Raw genomic sequence first — 23,939 nt, 5'->3', positions numbered from 1 at the left:
ATACTAAAAGTACTATTCAGGAGACTCATAGGGTTGGAAGGGAATACAAGCAGAGGCTAGGCACTTCTTTCCTTTCTTTTTATGAGGTCTCTTCTTCATGCTAGCAGTTCAAATGGTAACACTTCCTTGCAAGATTGCTGGCAAAGGTTGCATCTCAGCTGGCTGAAGATATCTTTCAGGAGCTTGGTGTGTTTTGTCCATTGAGCCTATGCAGTCAGAAGCGAGCCCCACTGGGCTCAATGGAGTTTAGTGCTAGGCACCTAGGTACAGGATTGCAATCATGCCATGTGGAGATTAGGGATGTGAATCTAGGTTGTCCAATGCTCTAATCAGCCTTTCCCAGCTTACTATTCTATGGCTACAATCTGCTCCTAATAAATGGTGCATTATGCTAAGTACTGGTGCACTTTTGCATGTGCAATAGATCAACACAACTGCCCATTTTTGGACACTCCTGGTGGGGAGGCAGCAAAGGGAATCTGTCAAGCTGAGCTCTGCTGCAAAACTGATCCTCCAATCTCTCTTCCTCAGAATGGATCAGCTGAAACACACACACACAATCTCTCCTTCACTCATCTTGCCTGCCTTGTAAATTTTTCAAGCAGGGATGGCATAGCTACTAAATTATTTTCTGTACAGCTCCCGGCGCAGTGTTAGCAGAAAGCACTGGATTACTCTAAAACAGTAGCAGCTGCAGGAGCCAAGGAGGGAAGCCAGTTTCATGGTGGTATTTTCCCTGGGTCCCCCCCCCTTCCAAGGTAGAGGAAGGAATATAACCAGCACACAAAACCACCAGCCACCTTGGGGGCTTTCAGTAACGATTTGTGCCAAAAGCAAGGGCCATACTGACTTATTAGGATTGACGTGATACCTCATTTTAATTATTCCTTTCACCTTGCGATCGATACCGCAATAAAATTAATTCTCTGGAGATGCTGGGTTCTTCGATGTGGTCTCTGCCTAGCAACTGAAGGTCTATTGATAGCTTAAAAAAACCTGTAGCTATACTAACACACACAACGTCCTTGTTTAAGAATAATAATAATAAATCTGGATACAGGCAATCAGTGCAATTTTTCAAATGATAGCAACATGCTCTGTTAACAGTAGCTGGGAAATAGGAAAGAAATTGGAACAAGATTTGAAATAATTAGTTGTATTTTCAAATTATTAATAGCAGTAAGGATTTTTAATTTTTTTTTTAGTGGAAATCTGAAGATCTACCTTTGATCCCATGATGGATCAGTAAATCCTGGTTGATAATTGGCTTTTATCATCATAATCATCATCGAGCTTATTGCATTAACTGAAGGCCATAACAATTTAATTGCAATTTGCCAAACTGCAAACCATAACAAACAGCACACATCAATTACATAATACAAGGCATCAAGGGTTTAATGAAAGCGTGTCAGAATTCATAAGTCAATTGGCTTTAATTTTTTTAATTTTTTTACATAGAGATAGAAAGTTGCAGTTTACTCCTGCAACATTCTGACTCATACTGAAGCTTTTTGGGAATATACAGAGTGCTATAGAGTGGCTATAATAAGAACCGATCAGAAACACCTTTATTTCAAAGTCAACAAGCTTGGCTGATTCTGGTGAGACTTTCTCTCACATAAGGGTGTACAGGATTTCTGCAGCCTTTGTTGGTTAGAAGTTATTTGTTTTATGAAACAGTTTTAAGTGCAGTATCATATTTACATATTGTTATACAGGCAGCGCCCCCCCCCACTTACACAGGGTTATGTTCTGGGTCCCTGTGCACATATTGCAGAGCACCCCACTTTAATAGGGAGGACATGCAGGGAGGAGAGAGAGAAGAATAAGAAGAAGAGTTTGGATTTGATATCCTGCTTCATCACTACCCGAAGGAGTCTCAAAGCGGCTAACATTCTCCTTTCCCTTCCTCTCCCACAACAAACACTCTGTGAGGTGAGTGAGGCTGAGAGACTTCAAAGAAATGTGACTAGCCCAAGGTCACTCAGCAGCTGCATGTGGTGAAGCGGAGACGCGAACCTGGTTCACCAGATTACGAGTCTACTGCTCATAACCACTACACCACACCGAGAGAGAGAGGCTCACATGCAAACCTGGGACTGCTGCCTGTCCTGTTCCAAGCTTCCCCTTAATTGGGGCTGCTGCCCGGCATGCCTTCCTATGCATCCCTGAGCAAGAGGAGGACAGTCTTTTTATTTATTTATTTTGCGGCGACCCACATAAATGCGGTCGCATGCGAGTAGAATGCACATAAGTGGCATGTGTGTGTTTGTGGCTGTGTAACTGTATGGCTTGACTTGAGAGGCCAGAGTTGAGAGTTGAACTATGCAAGCTAGAAGCTAGAGGTAAAAGGTAAAGGACCCTGGACTGTCAAAGGTGACTATGGGGTTGTGGTGCCATCTCACTTTCAGGCCAAGGAGCCGGAGTTTGTCCACAGACAGCTTTCCGGGTCATGTGGCCAGCATGACTAAACCGCTTCTGGCGCAACGGGACACCATGATGGAAACCAGAGTGCATGGAAATGCCATTTACTTTCCTGGGCAGCTGGGAGACAGAACTATGCCTGTTTTCTGTTATCATCCAAGGCTGCAGCTATGGGGGAAGCAAGACTCTCTTGGGGTGTTAATGTGAACTCCACCACCGTAGGCTCAGGTTGTATATAAGTGCAAATAAACCATATATCATAAAGACACCACAGTCTCTGCTGTCCTTCATTCCAAAGGAAACACGAGCCCTGGGTAATTGTCTGGAATCACTGGAATCTCACACTGCTCGGAGATTGGAGTAGCAAGCTGCAGTATATATAAAACAAGCTGGAGGCTGGTGAGGAGAGGGGAGGAGAGATACCCCCTGAATGGCTTCTTTTTCAGGCAGAGACAGTTGTCTTCTGCAACTCACCATTGATGCAATAGTGATGGATTTATACCAGGCTGCCCACACATAATTTCGCTCATTAGTTGTTCTGTGATGCTAAAGGTAAAGGTAAAAGGACTCCTGACCATTAGGCCCAGTCGCGGACGACTCTGTGGTTGCGGCGCTCATCTCGCTTTACTAGCCGAGGGAGCCAGCGTACAGCTTCTGGATCATGTGGCCAGCATGACTAAACTGCTTCTGGCGAACCAGAGCAGCGCATGAAAACACCGTTTACCTTCATGCCAGAGCTGTACCTATTTATCTATTTGCACTTTGTGTTTTTGAACTGCTAGGTTGGCAGGAGCAGGGACCGAGCAACAGGAGCTCACCCTGTGGCAGGGATTCGAACCGCCAACCTTCTGATTGGCAAGCCCTAGGCTCAGTGGTTTAACCCACAGCGCCATCTGCGTCCCTTTCTGTGATGCTACCTCCTTGTTATTGCCTCATTGCTGCCTGGAGAGGCAGTCTTGTGCAGCAATAGTGAGACAATCCACCCCCCCCCCCGTGACCTCTGTGGTACAAAAAGTTATAGGATCTCAGCAGGAAGCTCTGGGACATGCCCGAATTGGAATCAAAGCAGTATTCCCTCCTTGAAACTTTCGCAGGCTCAAAAGGCAATGAAAGAGGGATTGCATATCTTATCTCTGGGTGGCCTCATTTCACTGTCCTGCTGATAGGTCAACCAAGTTCACGATGAAGTGCAGTAGCAATGTTCTGCAATCCTGAAATGCTACGGTCCCTTGGAGGGTGCCCCAGGAATGCTAAGAAGCATCAGATCCCCCTCTGTGAGGGAGGAGAGAGTTTAGACCTTGGAGAACCGATGCCAGATGCCTTATCTTTTCCGCATTCCTTGCCCTGCTCACAGCACAGCTCCAACACCAGAAAGATCCATTATCCCCACAGCTCCTGAACGCTATTCCTCCCAAACCATGGATGGAATTAGTCTTGGAGCAGGTGTAGTCTATTTCCCTTCCCTTGCTCCCCAGGGATGGCAACAGGATTAGATTATTATTATTTTTTTGGGGGGGGGGAGGACAGAGTATCTCAAGGCAGACAGGACATTGGACAAGGTGGATGAATTGCCTTAGGTTTCACTCTCCTTGTGTCACTGCCTTAGGACTGAAGCTCAAGTGCCAGCTGCACATTAGAGCCTCTGCTTTGCATGAAGAAGGTTCAAGGTTTAAATCCCAGCATCTCCACACTGAGCTCGGATACAGCCTTGGCCTGAAACCCCGGAGAGCCACTGACAGTCAGTGTAGGTCAGGGGTGGGGAACCTTGCGACCCCAGGGCAGGGTCAGAGGCAAAAGTGGGCAGAGCAATGAATGTAAAATTTACTTTTGTATCATTCATACCATAGGCAACTTTCTTCACATGCTCTCACCCTGTTCTCTCTATCAGTGGTTTAGTGGGGGAAGAAACGGAAGTCGAGGGTCCCTTCATGGTAGTCTCAGCCTCATTTCCTCACAGCTGCAGACCTTCTAAGATTATACAGTTTACAAAAATTTTATAATTATACAATAATAATGGCTAGGGATATATTGCAATGATCACTGCAGATCTCCAGGCAGTGCTGGATTTACATATAAGCTAAACAAGCTATAGCTCAGGGCCCCACTCTCTTGGGGGCCCCCAAAAAATTTAAAGGGAAAAGAACTGGATGTACATTTCCAAAATACAAGATAAAAAAGAAATAAAATAAAACCTACATACAGCAACATTGTTTTGTGTTGTGTAGGCTCCTATGATGTAATAAATGGGCCCCGCCTGCCAGCCTAAAATATCACTGGTTTGCTCATTTCTAACAGCGACAATTTGTTGTTGACAAAGGACAGCTGGACATATGAAGGGCCACATTAGCTCCAGTAGCTTAGGGCCTCATCAAACCTAAATCTGGCCCTGGCTCCAGGTGTTGCCTTTCAGCCAGATCTACTACTTTCTGCACACATACATGAGCAAATGATTTGGAGTGCTCCAATAACTTATTCCGGAGTGACTTAATTTGTGTTCTCTGTGAAGTGCCACTGTACATAAGAACACTCGAACACCGTTCTCTTGAAACCGAAGTACTCAGCGTTTTCAGTGTTCTCAAATATGGTACTTGGGTTTGGAGCATGCAAGACAACGACTCCTCTGTGTTCTTCCTGGGCACCTTCTCCAGAGTCAAAGCAAAATAAAAAAATTCCTTCCAGTAGCACCTTAAAGACCAACTAAGTTAGTTCTTGGTATGAGCTTTCGTGTGCATGCACACTTCTTCAGATACACTGAAACAGAAGTCACCAGACCCTTTTATATAGTGAGAAGGTGGGGAGGGGTATTACTCAGGAGGGTGGTGGGAATGGGAGGCTGTCTTCATTGCCTACAGACAGCCTCCCAATCTTAAACAACTCCTAACCCACAATAATACTACAACCAGACTTAACACGGACACTGGCACCAGAGCCTGCAATAAACCCAGATGCCAACTTTGCTGCCACATACACCCGGACAACACCATTACTGGCCCCAACAACATCACACATACCATCTCGGGACTATTTAATTGCTCATCGTCTAACATTGTGTATGCCATCAAATGCCAACAGTGTCCTTCAGCTCTCTATATTGGACAAACAGGCCAAACCTTACGCAAAAGAATAAACGGACATAAATCTGACATCAGGAATCACAAGACAGAGAAACCAGTAGGAGAACACTTCAATCTCCCAGGACATTCTATACAAGATCTCAAAGTAGCTGTTCTATTACAAAGGAATTTCAGAAGTAGACTGGAAAGAGAAGCTGCTGAATTGCAACTTATTACCAAACTTAAAACCATGGAGAGACCTGGTCTGAACAAAGACATTGGATTCTTGTCTCATTATACATGACAAAGCCATTTTTCACCTTCTCACCCCTTGCTTTTTCCTGTAAGACCTATTGCAGTCGTTAAGAGTCGTCAACAGGCTCATCACAGCTATCTGCCAATCACCCATTCCCACCACCCTCCTGAGTAATACCCCTCCCCACCTTCTCACTATATAGAAGGGTCTGGTGACTTCTGTTTCAGTGTATCTGAAGAAGTGTGCATGCACACGAAAGCTCATACCAAGAACTAACTTAGTTGGTCTTTAAGGTGCTACTGGAAGGAATTTTTTTATTTTGTTTTGACTATGGCAGACCAACACGGCTACCTATCTGTAACCTTCTCCAGAGTGACTCTGGGAGCCAATCCTCAGTGGATCACTCACCTCCTTTCACTCTGATTGGCTCCAGTCAGCACAGAGGGTGGGAAGGCTTCTTCTCAGTGGATAGAAACTCATTCCTGACAGGCAAAAACACTGAAGGAGGGTACAAAACAGAGGCAACGAGGGATGTGATATGAGGAGAGGACAGAGGTGTGGCTGCTGAGTGGGTGTGGCCTGGGAAGAATTGCAAGGGCCAGATAGAGGAGCTTGGAGGGCCACACCCCCACCCCAAACATCAGGCTCCCCATCCCCAGTGTAAACAATACTAAGATAGAAGGGCCAGCTGTCTGCCTCAGGATACAGACAGCTTCCTATGTTCTTCTGCTATTTTCCTTTAAAAATAATGTATCACATTGTGCTGGATATTAAAATAAGAATAAAAGTATAGTGTAGTTGTTTCAGAACCTCGCAGCTTCATGTTAGAGAAGCAAACTGCAAAATTTGTTGTATCATTCCTGTTGTGGAACTCAGGCCAGCATGATTTAGAACCTGAGTTTTTTATTTTATTTTTTGAAAAAAAGATTTGTTGCACATAACAAAGCAGAAAGGCCTGTTCCTTGGCAGATGCAGAAGCACTAACTACAATCTCAGAGGGACTTGCTTGGAAAGAGAGGCTCTGCTCTAGCCTGCCAAATGCAAGGAAGTAACCTTAATTTTCACTTTAGGAAGATTGAATGGGGAGATGGTGCACTAGGCTGAAATGATAATTTGACTAATTTGAACATCCAGCCTGTACTCCCCCCCCCCCATTTGATTAGGGCTGAGTTCAGATGTGCTTGTTTGGCACTCAGTGTCATTGCCACTCAATGGCAGCCCCCTAGCATCTCCAGGCAGAGCTGGGAATGTCCTGTCTGAAACCCTTGAGAGTCGCTACCATAGGGTTGCCATATTTCAAAAGGTAAAAACCAGGACACCCTGAAAGTTGTTGAGCACTGCCTTTTGGAAATCCCCCCCCCCCAGATATCAATTCTGCCTTTGAAATCAAGGTAATGTCTGGGAAAATTTGGTCATATGGCAGGCCTACACTACCAGTCAGTGTAGACCAGGCATAGGCAAACTCGGCCCTCCAGATGTTTTGGGACTACAACTCCCATCATCCCTGACCACTGGTCTGCCTGGTGCAGACAATAGGGAGCTAGATGGACCAATGCTCTGACTCAGCCTAGGCCAGCCTCCTGGGCTCCTAAGCACTCTGAACAGTCAGCGGGGCTGATTCGAAGCAGATGCTTTGGTGAAGGAGAACAGAGCTTGACCATTTTTGCTGTCAGAGTCGGAGGACAAAATGGCCTATCCCTCAATTCCATATACAGCAGCCAACAGCTGCATTTTACTTTGAAACAGGCCATGACACCTGATGGCAGCAGACCAGCAGAAGGCAGGTTGTGTGGTACTAGCAGAAATGCCCTCTCCACGACCCTCAGCCTCTGCTGCCTGAAGTGGCTGCCTCATTGTACCAAATGCTTGGGATGCCAGTCCTGGAAGAGGAGAAGCCCCGTGTTTGCTCTAGAGCAGCTGATCTTGCCAGGCAAGGCAAATGCAACTGCTGGCAGAGTATTTAAGCAACGCCTTTCTGCCCTGTGTGCAGCACTGACTCTGTTCTGCTGCAGTTCGTATTCTGCTCAGGGGTTCACTCTGCGTCTTGATGTCTGTTGCGATGAAGTTGCATAACGTACACAATTAATTGTCATTCTGTCATTTTACCTTGTTCATTTCATTGCAAAGGAAACACAATGCAAATGGGGGTGGGGAAGCATAATCCTTTAAGTGTCATTTGCAGACTGAAAGGAACAACAACAACAACAACAACAACAACAACAACAACAACAACAGTGAATATTGATTGCAATCACTGAACTGATTTCCATTCTGTACACTGGATGAATGAGCAAACACCAGCGATTTTCACTTCCATTTCCACTTTTGTCTTAATTCCCTGACATCCCTAAGCAAGATCCCTTCGTATCCTGGCCATGTCTTGAAAAGCTGACCTCTTAGCATTGGCACTTGTTTTTCACTCAGGCTCTGTGAAAGCCGCCAGTGCAGCAGATGCCTTCAACAAGCATTCAACGTACCAAACTGCAGCTTCCAGATTCCAAAATCCTTTGCTGTTTTCTGACAAAGCCCATCTGTGCCTAGATTTTTCTTTTCTTTTTTCCCATTCCCATCATTTTCAGCCTGCCCCTCTCCACAGATGGTTCATAATTGTCCTTTTCTCCCCCCAGGGGAGAGCTGTTTCCACTAGCTGATAAAATCAAGGGTAAGGATGGCTTTCAGAATCTGTTTTAAAAAAAGAGGAAGTAATATTTCCACTTCCAATGAAAATGCCTTTGGGCTGTATCCAATGCTAGCCCTGCTCAGAGGATACCCACCGAAAGTAAGGAACTTGAGGTAGTCATGTTCACTAATTGCAATGGGCCTACTCTGAATAGGATTTGGATTGGATACACTCCACTGTTCCTAATTAAACCAGGGGTGTGGATCCTCAGGCCTGGGTCCAAATGTGACCTTTGGGCCTTGATTTGATCCTCAGCACTAGACAAACACACCAAAGTTGTATCCCTCCCAGCCCCTGTTCTACACACTACAGTGGTACCTTGGGTTACAGAAGCTTCAGGTTACAGACTCTGCAAACCCAGAAATAGTACCTTGGGTTAAGAACTTTGCTTCAGGATAAGAACAGAAATTGTGCAGTGGGAGGCCCCATTAGCTAAAGTGGTGCTTCAGGTTAAGAACAGTTTCAGGTTAAGAACGGACCTCCAGAACGAATTAAGTACTTAACCCAAGGTACCAATGTATAAGAGAGAGAGGGAGAGAGGGAGAGAGAGAAGTTATGATAGCCATCTTCAAATATCTAAAGGGCTATCACATGGAGCAAGCTTGTTTTCTCCTGCTCGGGAGACTAGGACCCGAACCAATGGATTCAAGCTACAAGAAAGGAGATTCCGACTGAACATCAGGAAGAACTTTCTGATATGAAGAGCTGTTTGACAGTCTCTCGCAGGAGGTTGTGGACTCTCCTTTATTTGAGGTGTTAAAGCAGAGATTGGATGGCCACCTATTATGGATGCATTAGTTGAGATTCCTGCATTGCAAGGAGTTGGACTAGATGCCCCTCAGGGTCCTTTCCAACTCTACAATTCTATGACTTTATGTGTGCAGGGCCAGCCCATCCATGAGGTGGCCTGAGGCAGAAGCCTTGGGCAGTGCCCATCCCACCCACCCCTGCTACCACCGCTGGAGAAGCAGGTGTGGGTTCTGGCAAGATCTCACAGACCTCTCATGAGATTTTGCCAGAAACCCCAGTCACAGAACCCCAGTAAGTGAAGCTTTGGTGGGGTGGGTGTGGGAGCAGCACCTTCCTGATTCACCTCAGGCAGTGCTGGGCCACCCCTAGTGTTTGTAGAAACAGGCGACCTTCAGATGGCATGTAGCCTGCTGCACAAAGGTCACATCTATTGTTCCATCCACTTTTGCTTCTGGACCTGCTGACAGCACACAGCCCCCTACTAGTTTGTCAAGGAGGGAATGCAGCCCTCAAGCTGCAAAGGTTTCCCTGCTACCAAACAGTATACCATGCTCACAAAGTTTCAACTGTAGGGTTCTTGCCCACGAGGCTGCAATAGGATCTGAGATCTCCAGTTTTGGTTGCATGGTGTCAGCTGTGTTCTCTGGACAAGTCAGGTTAGAAGGCCTCTGAGCAGTGCTGCAGCTACGGCTGCATCCAGAGGCCACACTCTGGAGTGGGAAGGAAGAAGAGAGATGCTGTATTCCACAACTGAATACACATGGCTGTCTGAATTCACCCCCCATGAGACCATTATGTCCAGCGTCTAAAATTACCTAGTTACGTCTCTCCTTTGAAAGCATTTCTGATGTCCAAAATTCCAGTGTTGCCTCCCAAAATACTAGTCAGTGTATATACACTTTGGTTTGCCCAAAATGTTTTCCAAAAGACAGCCCACCCATTCCAGGTCAAATCTGTTGTGTCTGAACTGACGTGAAGATATTTGCTAAAACCTGTGAGTCAGCGAAGTCTTGGAAACACACTCAGACGTTGGTCAAAATGTTTATCAAGTAAATTATCTCAGGCCATGGCAGCTCTCTCCTGTTCCACCTTGACTCCTGACTCCTGGGTTTTGTTAATAATTCCTTGCTTGGTCTGGCGGGTTTGCTGGAGACCTGCTATATGAAAGCATTCCCTTTTTCAGTTGGGCTGCCCCAGAACAGGAGTTTATTCTACTCCACACTTCACTGGAAAATAACAGGCACAAGGCATCTTTGCGAGTTTACATTTGAGCCATTGGCTGGGATCGCCCCAGCTGGAGGCTGACATATATAAAAATCACCAGTGGAAATAATGCATTGCAAAGCTGATTTCTGAATTTGCAGGGAAAAAGCAGTCAGGTAAGGAGGACCTTTCCACAAACAACCCACACACCTAGCAATGGAACAAGACCTTTAGAGTGCCTGGCTGCCTGCACAGATGCAGAACCTCGATGAGAAACATATTTGTGTTGTTGTGCCCTGTTGCTGATTGCATACCCTCCAACATTTCCCTGATGAAAATAAGAATATCCCATTCCGTAATGATAATTTTACAGGGTTGCCACAGCCACCCTGGGCAGATTCCTAATATATATAAAAACATAATAGAACATTTTTTAAAAACCTTCCCTATACAGGATTGCCTTCAGACGGCTCGGGGGGTTGGATAACTCCATACCCTCCAACATTTCTCCAATGAAAATAGGGACAACCTACCATACCCTCCAGTATTTCTCCAATGGAAATAAGGACATCCTAAGGAAAAGTGGGACATTCTGGGATTAAATCAGAAACTGGGATGGCTTCTTTAAATCCAGGATGTCTCTGGAAAATAGGAACACTTGGAGGGTCTTTGATTGCCAACAGAACACCACGGAATAAGCCTTGAGAGACAGAGTAATGGTGGAAAGGTTATATTTACTCACACATAACAATAGAAGATTTGCCAAAGAATGACCAAATTATGTAAGGAGTGTCTCCACCCCCATCGTTCTGCCCGGACGCTGAGGTCCAGCGCCGAGGGCCTTCTGGCGGTTCCCTCATTACGAGAAGCAAAGCTACAGGGAACCAGGCAGAGGGCCTTCTCGGTAGTGGCACCCGCCTTGTGGAACGCCCTCCCATCAGATGTCAAAGCGATAAATAACTACCTGACATTCAGAAGACATCTTAAGGCAGCCCTGTTCAGGGAAGTTTTTAATCTGTGATATTTTAGTGTATTTCTGGTTTTTATGGAAGCCGCCCAGAGTGGCTGGGGAAACCCAGCCAGATGGGCGGGGTACAAATAATAAATTATTATTATTATTATTATTATGTAAGTCTGAGCATGAATTGACGTATGTGAGGGAAGCATTCCTTCAGTGCAAGCAGCCACATCCTGTGGCTCCCCATCCAGGGATTGGGAGAAAATTCTGGCCTTCTGGCAGTTGCCTCACTGCAAAAAGTGAAGTTACAGGGAACCAGGCAGAGGGCCTTCTTGGTAGTGGCACATACCCTGTGGAACGCCCGTCCATCAGGTGTCAAGCAGATAAGAAGCTATACAACCTTTAGAAGACATCTGAGGCAGCCCTGAATAGGAAAGTTTTCAATGTTTGACGTTTTATAATGTTCTTATATGTGTTGGAAGCCGCTCAGAGTGGCTGGAGCAACCCAGCCATATGGGAAGGATATAACAACAACAAGAACAACAACAACAAGAACAACAACAACAAGAACAACAACAACAACAACGTGAGTCTTAGGTTATGTGAACCCAACTGCACACCAAGGCCCTGATAATTAAGTTCTTAAATTCCCTTACCTGCTTGTGCTAAATCCCAAACAGATCAAACGAGCACATATATTAAGAGCAAATCAGAGAATCCTGCCTACCGCATTGAGTAGGCAGAAAGAGCCAATCAGAGGCTCCCCCACCAAAAAAATTCTATGAAGTCCTTGGAAAGGGTGACTAGCCCAAACTTTACAGTGTAGAGCAGGCATAGGCAAACTTGGCCCTCCAGATGTTTTGGGACTACAACTCCCATGATCCCTAGCTAACAGGACCAGTGGTCGGGGATGATGGGAATTGTAGTCCCAAAACATCTGGAGGGTCGAGTTTGCCTATGCCTGGTATAGAGGGAGGGAGGATGCTGCAAAAGAGGAGGAGGGGGAGGTAAAGAAGGCTTAAATAGCAGCCCGGTTGTTCCCCTGCTATTGGACACAGCTGCCCATGGAAGGGAGAAACTCTTGTCTACTCCTAAATAAGAGTCAGTGGCAAACTCACCCCTCTAAAGGGCAGTAGTGGCATCCTCAGACAGCTTAGACTGTGACCCTGTAACAGGGGTGGGGTTTTTATTCAGGTCCATAGGAGTTAACTCCTAGGGGCCAAGGTCCCTTCAGCTCCCCAATAAAATATATGAGCCCCCCACAAGTTGGTAAGTGTTGCCATTCAAATAGTGTGTGTGTGTGTTGCATCTTGTGATCGATTATGCAGGATGGGGCTTACCTGCTCCCCCCCCCCAATATTTTATTCAAGCTGGCACTCCAGGTGAATCAGCAATAGTTTGCTTGGGGCAACACAGCTTTTGCAGAACCTCCCTGAGTGAAAGGGCAGAACACCCTTAGCAAGAGGTGACCCCTAACTCTGCACCCAAAAGCAACGTTGTTTAAGATAAGTGTGTGTATGACTGTGTGCATAACTTTGTTGCAATAAATGTTCTGTAGTTCGCCTTCTTTGTACTGTAATGTTTTCTTTTAAAATCTTTAAGATAATATCTTAATATCCTGTTAATTGTATACGCTATATTTGACTTTCTTCAGTAATGGAATGCTCCATTTTATCTTTTAGTGTGTTGCAAACTGCTTTGAGATTTTTCTTAAAAACATAAAGAGGTATATAAATGAAGAAACAACAACAACAACAACAACAACAACAGTGGCATTTTCCTGAGCAGCTGCAGTGACATCTCTCTCCACATGGAGCAACAGTGAGAAGTTCCTTAGGCCACTCAGAAGGTCCCCCCTCAGAAGACAAATGGGAAGACAGCAGCAATGCAGGAGGATGCCCTTCTAAGCCAAAGACTTGACCTTTTAAAATCTTACTGACTAAGCTAAGTGACAGGACTTCAGCACTCACTGACACCATTGCTTGGGGCTTTGGTTTGGTAGAAGCAAGATCTGTTCCTACTCCAGAAGTCACCTGCCTTTTTGGGTCAGAGGGCACATTTGGAATTCTGAAAACCTGCCATGGGCACTAATCACAAAATGGCTGCCATTGGGTTGTTGGGCAGGATACAAAATGGCTGCTGTGGTAGCATGGGATAACACAAAATGCTTGACACATCCAAAAGAGCAGAAAAAGAGGACCACAAAATAATGCAGGAATGCCACCCATCATTTGGTGGGGCAGGGGTCACCGACATCAGCCACTGCTGTTATGCTCACAGAGAGGAGTTATTTGTATCTATCCTCTGTTCAGAATAGAAGGGAATGTGGGCAAATTTAATGAGACATGGTCAATGTAGAAAGGGCCAAGCAAGTGTAAACAACAGCTGGGCAATAAGAGCAAACAGTCTCTTATGTCTTATGGTTTTTTGAGGGGGTATTTACTGAGGTAAATAGGATGCAAAATAGCATCTATGCTAGTCTAGTTCATTTGCAGTATCTCAGGACTTTGTCCTAGAATACCTTCGTAGACTTTCTCTAATTCTGAACTGTTCATTGGTGCCTGTAAACATATCTATGATGTTGGACAGTAAAAAGAGGAAGAAGAAGCCTGGAGCTGTGTTAAGCTTATCTCAGTGGGAGGTTGTTCTCTGTGCACTGTAAAAATAACTGTCCCATTTTGTGCGAGTGTGTCATCTATTTACCAAGGAAAATCACAATCTGTTTGCCAGCAAGAGGCCCTCTTCTTGCCCGACGTTCCAGCTGGGTTGTCTTGTTAAGATACACAGAGGTCAACAGACTCACCCAGGGCCACACAGGAGGTGTGAGAATGAGCAGGATGCTTCAGCCGTTGAAAGTTCACTTCTTTCCTCTAGAATGATTTTTATCACAAATCACACACACACACACACACACACACACACACACACACACACACACACAGAGTGAATGGACAGCACAGAGTGGGGGGGGGAGCTGTTGCCTGCAAAAATAACAGAGTTCAATGAGAGAGTTGGGTTGTGTACACAAGCATATAGACTGTATACAGTGCATGAATACCAGCTGAACCATTTGTGCACGCAAATCATACACCGGTTGAATATAATGTGTGAACACCCATATTATGATTTGCCATTAACTACGACGTCCGTATTCATCCTTTAGGGGGAAGAAAGCAAACCCTCCTCCCCAAAAGAATATCCAGGCTTAGCTGCCGGCACATTTTGGTCGGAGACAGTTCCAAGACAAACAGCCTTGCATTATCACAGCTGACTGCCAAAAGCACATTTTAACAGCCTAAAACATATTTTTATGCAAGTGGAGAATGGACAAACAGTTTCAAAATCAACATTCGACATGTTCCCAGGTGCAAGGTTCCATTGTGTATGCCAACCAGATGTTTCGGGCTGGGACGCTTTGCTGTGGCAGATTCCAAAATGAAGTGTCATTTTCAAGAGGAAACATTGGCCGTGATTCCCCCAAGTGAACAGAACGTCAAATTCATTTTGAGAACGATTAATACGTCTGTATCTTTTTCTATCAGGCAGAACACCAAGTGAAATAAACATGTTAAACCTGACCTTTATAAAATTAATGACCTCGGGGCCTCAATAAAGTAGAAAAGGTGCACTAAAATATTCTGAGACACCCCCCACTTTCGGCAGGAAATATGTTGACTCGCATCCCTCTGAAACCCTTTGGGAACTGTGAGAATTCCTTGGGCCAAAGTTTCAACTGGTGTACATTTGCTTGGGTTCCAAAAGGAGTCGAAGTTTGCTTTACTGTGGTGTAAAGCAAATTAAATGGCTATTCACGGTTATAACTAAAAGCAATTTTGAGGCATTGTCTCTCAGAATGCCAGCAGATGGGACCCATAACAAGGGGGAAACTATTGGTGGTGAGTTCCCAAATGCTGCTGACTGAACACTGGCAGATACAGTGGTACCTCAGGTTAAGTACTTAATTCGTTCTGGAGGTCCGTTCTTAACCTGAAACTATTCTTAACCTGAAGCACCACTTCAGCCTCCCGCTCCCATTGCGCCGCCGGAGCACAATTTCTGTTCTCATTCTGAAGTAAAGTTCTTAACCCAAGGTACTATTTCTGGGTTAGCGGAGTCTGTAATCTGAAGCGTATGTAACCTGAAGCATATGTAACCCAAGGTACCACTGTACTGGAAAGCCTTGAGGTTGCATTTACATGGCAGTTCATTCCATTTCCCCAGTTTTGTATTTGAGCTTTCAAATGATGTGAAAGCTACTTCCAGAAAACTAAATGGAACACAGCACATATTTAGTGCTTATTTCCAGGTTGTTTTATTCCAGGTAAAAAAACCCCACACTTTTTCAGCCCCCTTAACCCAGAAAATTGTGGGAGTAAAATGACGAAATTTGGAATGATATAGCCACATACAGTTATTTCCTGCCTTTTTTTGGAATAATCATCAGGAAACAGAAGCACACAGGAGCAGGCAGGGTGGGGGAATAGTGACGTTGTCCAATGACATCCGTTGTTGTGTCACACCCCACCCCACTGATGTGAAGGAAATTTAGTGTGACACGCGCACTGCAACAGGTAATACAGGGAACCAGGCAGAGGACATTATTGGCAGTGGCACCCACCCTGTGGAACACCCTCCCATCATATGTCAAGGAGATTTAGAACTGCACAACTTGTAGAAGACATCTGAAGGCAGCCCTGTATCGGGAAGTTTTTAATGTTTGACATTTAATTATGTTTGATATGTGTTGGAAGCTGCCCAGAGTGGCTAGGGCAACTCAGCCAGATGGGCAGGGTATAAATAATTTAATAATAATAATAATAATAATAATAATAATAATAATAATAAAGCAACACACATAATTTCACATCCCTTTCATTCCCACACTTTCTATTGCTATGTTCTCTGCCTCTCATGCCCTAAGTTGTGTCTTTTGCTGTTGTTGTTTAAATGCTGGAAATGTTGACGGGAGCCTTAATTGATCAGGAGTGCTTGAGACGAGGAAACCACCTTGAGTTAGATTGCCACATGCTTGTATTTAAAGTCCCTGTGCTTAGGGTGTCTCTGTGAGAAAGTTTGTCCTGTGTGTTTGACATGCTCGAAAATCACAAGGCAAGCCTTCGATTCCTTTGCCTGTAACATTGTCTGGAATCGATACGGCAAAGTACTAAATGATGCAAAGATACTTAGAATGGAACAGATAACCTGGGTTGCGGATCCCAACACCGTAATTATTGGAAAGCCTTAGACAAGTGGATGATTTACATCCTTACAACAATAAAAGAAGAAGCAGGGGACGGTACAGTGGAAGACCAGTTTCCCCAACCCCTTCTGGTAATTGGTATCTTGATAATGACTGATATAAACTTTGTCATGGCTTCAGCTAGTAATAAAGCCTGAGAAAGATGCCTTTGTAGGCTTCTCCAGGGAAAGTGGAAGATGTTACACAAAACTCTGGATCAGGGACGGAGACCTTTCAAATGCAGGATATGAATGACACCCCACACCCAACCAACCCCGTAAGGATGTTTTGCTTTCCAAAAGCTTCAGGGTGCAGAAAACAAAAGACAAGAGCAAAGCGAGGCCAGTGGTGGGGGTGGAGGTAGCCTGGGGAGTGATCTGAGGGAGAAATAGAGAGTCCTGGAGGGCTAAATTTGGGCCACAGACCTGAGCTTCTCTACTTCTGATATAGAAGAAGGAAGAGAGAGAGAGAGAGAGAGAGAGCGTGTGTGTGTGTGTGAGAGAGAGACAGACAGAGCAAGCGAGAGAGCAGACATTTAGTCTTACCACATTTTGAGCCCCATCAACATGGATGCCCCAGACACTTAATTCTGTTGAAAAAGGAAGATGTTCTTTTTATAAAGGGAGGCTAATGGATGATTAGGAAGGGTTTGAGGGAAAGGGGTGCTGGCTTGGCAAGTGATTTACAAAACCCAGATTGACTCAGAAATGTAACTTGGGGTTTCTTTTTTGGGGGGGGGGGGGACGACAACTACTCAGATCACTTCAAAGCCAAGCTGAAGCAAATGGGGGATTCTTGCTGATCTCCGTTGCTTGCTGTGAACATTAAACTCAGCTGAAGCAATGTTTGAATCAGTTCAACTCTCAGTGCTCCCCCCAATTCATCCATGCTCACTTAAAGGGGGAGGGAAGCCTCCTACCTTTAAATGTTATTTTAAAGATTAAAACATTATATCTTCTTCATTTAGTTCCCTCTCCAATATTCCCAGTTACACAGGAGCTTTTGAGTTTAATCAAGGAACAATGTAAAGGTACTGCATTTAGGAAGTTGGCATATTATGGTCAAGCTGGGGTGACAGGGGGCTCTTGAAGCAGAGGGTTGTATGGGATACAAAGAGCGATCAACTGGATCTCATAAGGAAGCTGCCTTCTCAGACGATTGGTCCATCTAGCTCAGTATTGCCTCCACTGAGTGGAAGAGACTCTCCTAGATTCCCAAGACAGGAGATTCCTGGCCTTACCTGGAAATGCTAGGGACTGAACCTAGGACCTTCTGAATGCAAAGCAGATGCTCTACCACTGAGCAATAGCCCTTCTCTCACCTATCAGTTAGCGGAACTCACTTTTTGCAAATTCAGAATCTGAATTAATTTGGTATTGAGCGGAAGACATGCAGCCCTGAAAGTAACCAGTCTCAAGGTGAATGGGATGGTGGTGGTAGTGGGGGTTTAGCCTAAAATAAAAACAAACAAACAAACAAATAAATATGCATCCGTTTTGGGCTTTTACCTTTCTGTGCCTCAAAGGTTATTCCATCCTCTCCTTCCTCTCATCCCTTTGATGTGTGATGAATCCGAGGCCTGAAGTGGCAATCAATAGCAGAGATTATTTCCTCACTGTCAGCTGATTGACTTTCTCTCAGTCTCTGGTATCAAAGTTTCTTTCCCAAGGTGGTATCGGGATCGTTGGGATTGGTGGAAAAGGAGAGCACTCCGATAATCATCTCTGAACTTGGTTTGGAAGTACTTCTTAATGGGATGAATGCTACAAGGAGAGAGAGAGAGAGAGTGTGTGATTACCTGATAAGCCTCAACAAAATGCAGTCAACAGAGAGATCGTGGCTTGGAGATCTTACTCAACCTTCACCAACATGAATCCCTCCAGATGCTCAGATTGTAGAGTTGATGCATACTTTTACTTTAGCAATATGGTTTTCTGCTAGGCATCCTCATACAGAGATAGATGGACCATTGTGCAATTGACTAAGGGATTTCATGCAGCATAGCACTAAGTTAAAGTAACTTGCTTTTCTCTCTCTGCTGGTGAGATGTTTTGCACCAGCGGGATATTGATGAGAAGAGCAAGAGAATGTAAAAGCAGGTTCCTGGCAACTTTGTGTCATCTATTTCAGAACAATCTGTTGTGCAACTAGTTTCTGCAACTGTTGCATTGGATTCCTCTGTTGTGCAACATTAACATGCATCCATCTGCTAGCACAGGAGTCCTTACGCTAGCAGACAGAGAACGCTGGCTACTAAAAATGGTGATAGTCATCCTCATTTTAAAAATAGTGCAAACTTTATTGATTTTTTTAAAGAACAATTACCTAGCATAACATGTTGTCTTCCAGGACAAATGCATACACAGATATTCAGTCTTGTTTGCAGTCATCCACATGGCATCCAAATAGACTTGGAGAATCTTTTAAATTACATATTAAGCTCACATCCACAGCATATATGTCAATATATTGTATTAAGATAACTTATCCATAGTGGCTGCTGTGACTGAGATAGAAGGAGTCGAACCCACATTTCTTTGTTATTCCTCTTATCACCCCCTGACATGAAGATTTGGACCTAATTTCTAACAGACCAGATATTTTATTCAAAATCTTCAAACACACGGGCTTGGTAGAATTCTCATGTTCAGCTAAAGCCCCAAATGTACATTTTCCTTTTGGGTGAAAACACCATAAGTGTAGCCAGTCTCATGGATCAGATAGCAGAAAACATCTGCAGTGACTTGAGCTCTTGGCAAATGTTGCCAGGGTTGAGTAACATCTCAGCTGATCTGGCCAGCTTATCCATTCACCTATTAGACAAGGAGGTAGTCATGACCACTGTTGTCCTGCTCCTCCTGCTTTTGATGTTGTTTGACATAATTAATGGCTCAGGACACTAGTTTTCTCACTGGTGGTTTGTCTTTTTTGGATTCCAGGGAGGAACTCTGCTGTCATTGGTTATATTTGCATATAATGAGTCTACTTATGAGTAAGCAACCCCCAAGGTGCCTTCTCTGCCAGCAGCTGTGGTTAGGATACGGTTTAGGAGGCCAAAGCATAGAAGGCCTCCCTCTTGAGCCTACTCTTTATTGGAAGCAACACAGGTCTCTAGTTCCTTGCTGTGTTGTGCTTTGCCTGAACTACCTGTGATACTGACCTTGGACTGTGGCCTGACTGTCTCTGGATCATGTTTGGACCTAGACTGATCCTCTGTGCTTGAACTTGGTTTAGATCTTATGCACCTGGGGCCCTGAAGCGTGACGGCGTAAGAGTCCAGCCACATTTGTGTGGCACCACAACCCTTGGCAACCCTGGTCTAAAGTAGGCTTCCACCTTCCTGCAAGGCAGCCAACTGTATAGTAAAGCTGCACAATACTGTGTTCATTTGCTACTACCACCAGCCCCTAGGTTGTGGGATTCATGGGGATAGCCAGGATTTATGGGGTGGGGGTGGAGAGAGAACGGAGCTACCTGTGACTCGATTGGTCAGTGTGCAGAAGCCACACATCACTCGGTCAGGTTGCCAGTTGCATCGCTAGAATGTTCCACAACATCATTCAGGTGACCTCAGTGAGCACTAAAGTTTCAAATATTCTGGATTTTTCTACTTTTAGTTAAGTATTTTTATTTAATTACTTGATTTGGGCCAGCAGCTGCCTCCCGCCTCCCTGCTGGCTACACCCAAGGTGAGATTTGCACAGGCTACTAATCTGCTACTTGGCAAAGTTCAAGGTGTTGATACCAAATACAGGGCACTATGCAGCTTAATACCAGGTAACTGGAAAGACTTCCTTAATAAGGCTGTGCCCTATCCCTTATTCACCCAGGAGATCACTGTGGTCTGTGGGAGGGTATCTCCTGCAATCCTAAAGATCTTAGAAGCTTGTTGCACAGTAACTCAAAGCAGGACATTCAGTGTATTTTCCCCTGTTTGTGGAATAGCATTCCTGTCAAGCTACAACTATCTGCACCTTCAACTGAATACAGTGGTACCTCGGTTTTTGAACATAATCCATTCCAGAAGACCGTTCGAGTTCCAAAATGTTCAAAAACTGAGGTGCAAAGGGCAGTCTGCAACTTTCATTCAGAAAATTGATAAACAGGGTCGACTTCTGAGGCGCTTTTGAAAACAAAAGCATTTACTTCCAGGTTTTGGCATTTGAGTTCTGAAATGTTTGCCAATGGAGATGTTCGAAAACTGAGGTACCACTGTACATTATTGTTCCCGCAGGCTCCCCAGCTGGGCACTCTTCACTGTGAGTGTCCACTTCTAGTGTTGTTTTAAATGTACTTGTGTTTTTTGTGGTTTAAACAGTTTTAAATTATGTATTTTATATGTATGTAAATTGCCTTGAGATGGTGGTTTAGAAGGTGATCAAGAAATCAGTGTTGCTGTTGTTATCATTATTAAAGATAGTACTTTAGATACCTGGGGAAGAGGGAGAAGGGCCTTGGAAAAGTGCAAGTCCCTGACAAACCTGTTTCATAAGTCGCACACACTATTCCTCACCTCATACGCAAACATACAGAGAAGCCGATATTCTTCAGGCTATGATTCCATTTGCTCATGCCCATCTCCTGCCAAAGTAACCATCGAAGTGAAATGGAAGGGGGCGGTGAGGCGGACAGGGGGGCGAGTACCAGGAATGAAGATTGAGAATTGCTGCGTTTAATTCTTTTTGTGTGCAAGAGACTTTGGACCGGGGTGGGGGTGGGGGGTAGGAAATGTGCCAAAGACCAGAAGATACAGTGAACTCCAGGCAAGTGTTTATAAACTAACAACTTAATTACAGTCCAATTTCAGCCTGGGAGCACTGTACAAATAAGCCAATCAACCCTCACAGGCAGGCTTGTTAAAAAATGTCAGAAAGAGAGAGTGCTCACAACAACCCCAAAGGTCATTTTATTAAAAGGGATTTTGCTTTTCCAGTTAAAGCCTTCAAGGTTCCTTGGAGGTAGGAGAATTCATATTGCAGTCTTTTCCTAGTCCAATAAAGATGATTTTTAAGACTTTGGGTTTTGAAAAATGATATAGTATTTTATTACTCCTGCAGAAGACCTTAAGGCTTTTCAAGAATAAGGGGAAATTTGTAGAAGAGACCATTGAGGTTCCTACTGTTCAACTGGCTGGGAGCATTAACAGATGAAGTTGAGCACCATTCCTCATCAGGGTTGGTGGGCTAAAAGCAAAACTGGACTGTCCAAAAGCAACAGTGTCTATGCCCAAGTGAGGGATCAGGACAGAATTAGTAGCTTTATAGAACCAAAGAGAGCATCTTATTGGTCCTTTGTGTCACCTGATCTCTCCCCCCCCCCCGAGATATCTGTAATAGGTGGGAAAAGAATACTGACTTGCCTGAGTGTAGGGATTGGAATTTTCTTGCACTTCAAATATTGCTGGGCTCCAACCAATGATGTTTTTTCCAGTGCCTTATTTTTCTGTGGAAATTTTTCCATCTCTTAAGTTCATTAGCAACCATGAGTGGATGTCAACCGAAAATACAGTATTAGGCAAGCTTGAGAGTTTTCCAGGGTTTCAACTTTGCTTACTAACTGCAAGTCGAATAAGCATGAAATTAGAGCACTCTCCAGGACATCAGAAACTCTTCCAGTAAGTATGTAAGAGCCTACTGGATTGTCAGTAGCCCACTTGGCCCACACGATCCAACATCCTGTTCTCACAGTGGCCACCCAGATGCCTGTGGAAACCTCTCACTCCTGCAGCTTCCAGCAACTGGTCTTCAGAAGCATTACTGCCTCCCGCTGTGAAGGCAGATCATAGCCATCATGACTAGTAACCCTTAATAGTCTTATTTTCCATGACTCTCCCCCCCAATCTTCTCTTAAAGCCATTCAAGCTGGTGGTCATCAAATGCACATGACATATGGAAATATCTTGAGCTTCAGAATCAACCTGATTGTTTTGGAAATTTTCCAGTTCAAGTTTTTCCCCTGGAAAACCCACATCTCTGGCTCAGGTCCAGCCAGAATAACTCAATGGTCCAGGATGCTGGGTATTGAAATCCATCATCTGGAGGGCCACAGATTCCCCATCAGTGTCTGACAGGGTTGTTGTAAGGATTACAGTTTGATAAGGTACATGAAACACTTTGAATGTTCAAAAGCTCTGTAAGCACTAAACAGCTCTTCCCTCTATTGAACTGGCTGAGTCTTCAGCAACTCTCACCAGCATTTTGGGGAAACTGCTCTCTCCCTCTTTCCAGAATTTCGGTGTGGTGAAAAGCTGCTACTGACAAATTTCTGACTGTCATACAGGCGACTGGACAGGAACATGTTGTTGGCATCTGTCTGTCTTGAGAGACCATGGAGTGCACTTCTGGGGAAGTCAAATCACTGTGTTAAAAGCACCAAAGTGATCTTCCATGGTGCACAAGCCTGGGTGGTATATGGGAGTCTTGGGCTGCCGAGACAACAAGACCCTCCTCTCAGCTTCATGGATGTGATCCAGTGAAAGCAGATCAATGCATTTGGCACTAGCATGGCTGCAGGAGTTGCTAGAAGGAGGCATAAAAATGCATCATTTAACCACCTTAGGGACTCCACTCTGGATTTCTGTAGGGTTTCCTCCTTGGCCTTCTTAAAATATCCTGCAAGACAGTGGAGGTTTAGGACCAGGGTTTTCATCTCCTAGATGGGCTACCTTCCCTGGTTGATGAGCCTCATTTGCCCCTCACCTCTCTCTACAGCACATGTAGAAACTGCCTTCTTGACCAGTGGACCCACTATTGGTCTTGTCAGCTCAATATGATGGAGCCCCTGTCCCTGACTCACCAAGGGTCCCTGACTCACCGAGTCACAGCCATCTCCCAGAGTGTGGCCTCTGTTGCATGCCGATAGCTTCTTGGAGTCACAGGTGGACTGAGTGCAAAGTTGGACAACCTACCCTAGGAGGAGCATGGAGTGTCCCTCACGAGAGGTACTACTCTTCACTGATCACCTCATACACCCCACAAGAACATAGCCTGCAAGAAAAGGTTGGAATGGATGACATCAATTCCAAAGGGAGAGAATGATTTAGGACATACGTAGGAAGCTGCCATATGCTGTCTAACCATTCGCCTATCTAGCTCAGGATTAACTTTGAATACCAGTCAATGGCAACTGCAGATGGGTAGAGTTCTGTTACCCTCAGGTCCTGCTTTTGAGCTTCCCAAAATCATCTGGTTGGCCACTGTGAGAACTGGATGCTGCTGCAGATGAGCATTTGACTTGATCCTGAGGTCAGGCACTTATGTTTTCTTAGAAATAAATTGCACTGAATTCAATGGGACATGCTTCCTGGTAAATCTGCTCAGGAGTACAGTTTGCGGCAACCTTCCCAGCTTATCAAAGGCTTTGTCAACCTGTAA

At 44.8% G+C, this 23,939-nt stretch overlaps 2 long non-coding RNA genes across 2 annotated transcripts in view; one reads left to right on the top strand and one right to left on the bottom strand.

The window, feature by feature from the left end:
* The window catches only part of LOC309328923, a 317,695-nt gene that overhangs the window by 36,066 nt on the left and 257,690 nt on the right, over nt 1–23,939 (top strand). The gene's annotated exons all lie outside the window — the stretch shown is intronic.
* LOC309329450 lies at nt 8,020–14,185 on the bottom strand. The gene is made up of 3 exons (XR_014151166.1): nt 14,123–14,185; nt 9,723–9,876; nt 8,020–8,418 (listed from the first exon to the last, which is right to left on the bottom strand). It is a non-coding gene; the product is annotated as an uncharacterized lncRNA (long non-coding RNA).

This window comes from Podarcis erhardii (genome assembly GCF_964252035.2).
Source record: "Podarcis erhardii genome assembly, chromosome: 14".
NCBI lineage: Eukaryota > Metazoa > Chordata > Lepidosauria > Squamata > Lacertidae > Podarcis > Podarcis erhardii.
The sequence above is the reverse complement of the archived record's forward strand: the minus strand, read 5'-3'. Positions and strand labels throughout refer to the sequence as shown.